The sequence below is a fragment of the Dipodomys ordii genome, unplaced genomic scaffold (assembly GCF_000151885.1).
Source record: "Dipodomys ordii isolate 6190 unplaced genomic scaffold, Dord_2.0 Scaffold138, whole genome shotgun sequence".
NCBI lineage: Eukaryota > Metazoa > Chordata > Mammalia > Rodentia > Heteromyidae > Dipodomys > Dipodomys ordii.
In genome coordinates, this window is record NW_012267354.1 from 2,907,432 (window position 1) to 2,911,296 (window position 3,865).

The 3,865-nt window shown below is 37.8% G+C and overlaps 1 pseudogene; it reads left to right on the top strand.

The window, feature by feature from the left end:
* The first annotated feature begins 115 nt into the window (after positions 1 to 115).
* Positions 116 to 3,865, top strand: part of LOC105996941 — an 8,648-nt pseudogene continuing 4,898 nt past the window's right edge.

Sequence of the window (3,865 nt, forward strand, 5' to 3'; positions counted from 1 at the left end):
ACATGCAAAAAGTGAAGCATCTATATTAATATTACTATCAGAGCTAAAACAGAGTTTGTGAGAGACACTGAACCCCTTTTGTTTTGGGACAGGAGTCTTCAGGGAAAGTCCAGACATGGTGTCCATCCACATGTTTAAGCCAATGGTTAAGTTGTCAAGGTGTCTGGCAGAGCTGCCAGCACAAGGAAAAGGTGTGTGTGTGTGTGTGTGTGTGTGTGTGTGTGTGTGTGTGTGTGGTGGTGGGGGGCAATTCAATCCAGTTTCTAACCCTCTCCAGAGCTGTCTGTTATAACCCTTCATGGCCAGCTCTCAGCTTTCTGAGTGCTGGCAAGGTGGCTTTCCAATTGCTGGAACCTTTTCAAATTTTCACAGCTTAGTTTCAGAGTTCCCTACAATGCTGTACACATTCATCTTTCAAGTGAGGAAATAATCTGTTACCTGCCATCATCCTCCCCTATACAGTGAGAACACCTTGGAAATGTTGCTTTTGAGTCTAGTTATATATGTTTCCATAACATGCTTGAAAAGTAGCTTACAAATAAATGATAAATTGAAGCATATGATTCAATAACTTGACTGTAAACTAAGCCCATCAATGTATCAGGTAAAGAATTTGTGATGGTATTTGGGTTGTTTTATATTTCATTACAAATGTTAAAACTGAATGGTCTGGAGAAGTCAATGCACTTTGATTTCAATTTCAGTGTCTCCTCACATGTAGAGATGAGGTGAACATATACATTTCTACAGATACAGTGAATGACATGACTATCCTTAAAAAAAGTATAAATCATAGTTAATTCTTACCATACTTCCATATTGCTGTGGTTGTGATTGTACTTAAAAATGTATATCTTGGTTCTCTGACTTATCAATAATACACTTTAGAATAAGGAAGAGTATCTGTTCTCTTGCTGAGAATCACACATGGGTTGGAAAATCCATACACCTGTATCTGCTCTTAGAACTGTTTCAGATTAAAAAAACTGTTTCAGATAGACATTGATGTGTATATTTTAATGGCATTTTATAAGCTTCTTATCTCCTTCTACCTTAAGACTTCTTGTAGAGAGAAAAACAGAGGTTACTAGATAGCAGATAGGAATTAATGGGTCTTCCTCTACCTGGGTTCTATGCCTTTCCTATTCTACAATTGATCAAATATCTCAGACCCTTCTCTCTCACCACCTGCCCCTGACCAGCTCTGCCTCCACAGCTTCCCCAAGGTAACCCAATCTTCAGTACCGGATCACTTACCTACATAGATGTTGCAGCTGACTCAACTTGGAAATTGTGATTACACAGTAAGGGTCAGGTTGTATTTATCCTTCCTTAGACTCAGTGTTCATAACCAATTCCATTGCTGTCAAGATGTCACTGTCATGAGTTTTATCTTCCCCAGGGGAAAAGTGCTCCTTCTGCACCTCTCCATCCCTGAGGCACAATTCTGCTGTCATCTTGCTACAGTGTAATTTGCTGAAGCTAGAAACTTCTGAGTAAATTATAGCGAATGTGTAATTATGAGTCATGGTAATGATGAAGGGTTCCCTAAAGGGTCCAACTTTCCTAAACTTGATTTTACTCTTTTCCATATCCTCCATTCATCACCAAAACAGGAAGTAATATTAAAGAAACGTCTGAGAATCCACAAAGGTCACTTTCTGAAGAGACAATTTAAGTATTCCAAGTTTCCTCTAAGTTTACATGTGCCAATTTAATGTCATATAACATTTCCTTGGTTTATTATTTTAGTTGTGGAATTCTTGTCTTGGATCTATTTTGATTTACTCTTTTTGTATGTGGTAGTACTGAGGCTTGAACTTAGGACTTCATGCTCTTGCTTGGGAAAGTCTTGTCTGGTGCTCTAGTTCATGCGCCACACCATGATTTTATCTGTTAAATTGAGAGTAAGCAACCTCCAGGGCATTTGTTTTTCTACAGGTTTTTGCACTGAGAGTTGCTCAAGTAATTTAGTTTTCTCTGTTTCCAAGTATTGCTGATGACTGGGCTAAACAACAGCACAGTTCAGAAGTCTCTATGATTTTTATGCAACAGTTGTGATTTAGATTACAGTTGTGAATACCATTAAAAAATTAGTGGCCGGGCGCAGGTGGCTCTTGCCTGTAATCCGAGCTACTCAGGAGGCTGAGATCTGAGGATCATGGGTAAGCCAGCCTGAGCAGGAAAGTCCATAAAACTCTTATCTCCAATAAAAACCATCAGAAAACTAGAAGTGGCCCTGTAGCTCAAGTGGTACAGTGCTTGCCTTGACCTTGAGCTAAAGAGCTGAGGGACAGCTCTCAGGCAGAGTTCAAGCCCCATAACTGACCAAAAAAAATTAATGAAGTAAGAATTTAGAAAAGAAATAATGGTGTGATTTCTGCAGATGTATTGGAGGGTGGAGGCGTGGTTCTAGTGGCTTTCTGTTACCTGGGTTCTTAAGATCCTCTGACTACTCATTGGGCTCAAACTTTGTTTCTAGGTCTCAGCAGGACTGAGTGGTCTTTTGATCCTTTTCAAAGTTAGGATCCCAGAATATGGTTTTGGAAGTTTTCTAAGTTTATTCCATGGGAAACATATGTTCAACGGTACAAAAAGAGGACCTTTTATCCATCACTCAACTTTGATCATTGGCCAGCTGAAAATCCCGTTCAACTATTCTTTCCTGCTTCTCCATAGCAGTCCAGATTATTTTAAAGGAAGTCAGTATGTCATTTTGTACCAATATTAAAAATAATCTAAGACTGTCTGCTAAACAAGAACACTAAACTTAACAACTATGCATACACCATTGTGCTACAATAACAATTCTTTAATCACACTTAATATCCAGCAGGTCTTCAGTAGAACTTGTTTAATTCTGCTGGATAATCTCCTTACTGTTATTTGCTTATATATAATTTATTTGATAGAATGCTCCAATAAAATCCAACAGTATGTTCTTTTTAAACATTTGGTCTCTTACCATCTGTACAATTCTTTCTCCTTTAACAATAGCATGCTAATGTCAATTGTGGTGTCACATGCTTGTGATCCCTGCTACTAAGAAGGGAGGTGAACAACAGGAGGACCACAATGTGAGGCTACTCTAGAGAATAAGTTAATGAGCCTCAATCTTCATAAGTTGGTCATGGCGGTTCATACTTGAAAACCAGCTATGTGGCAAGCATATTTAGGAGGATCATAGTATGAAACAGGCACTAAAAAAGGGTTTAGTGGCCTGGCTCAAGTGGTAGTAAGTATAGGGCTCTACCTTCTAATACACATGCATACACACACACACACACACACACACACACACACACACACACACAGAGTCAAACAACTTAATATCTGAGGAAATCAGGGTAATTTCTACAACTGATTTTGTACATGTAAATCTGACCCATTTCATGCTGTCATGAAACATGCTATTAACTCTCATATGCTGTAATTACATTATTTTTATAGGTTTGATAGGATTATATATGAAGATTTGGTTTCCTATTTCTCAATTTTTCAATACAGGAATATGAAAAAAGTAAAAACAATTGGAAAAGTCTCTAGGTGGCTCGTATTTTTATTTAGCAATAGTATATGGGTATATATTTCCTCATAGCCATAGTACATAGTACTTAGAAAGCTGGGGATGTATCCTAGTGGTAGATTGCTTGTCCATGTAGGAATAAAGCCCTAGATTCAATCCTTATCATTTCAAGGAAAACAATAATATCGCTATATCAAATGTAAAGAAATGTAATGCTGGACCAAACTGATGATATGGGAATATTACATAAAGATTATAAATGAACAACGAAGGACATTGGAATTGCTTCTAGTGTTGCTAATTGTTTGACCTAAATTGGTCTCATTAAATGCAGTTGAA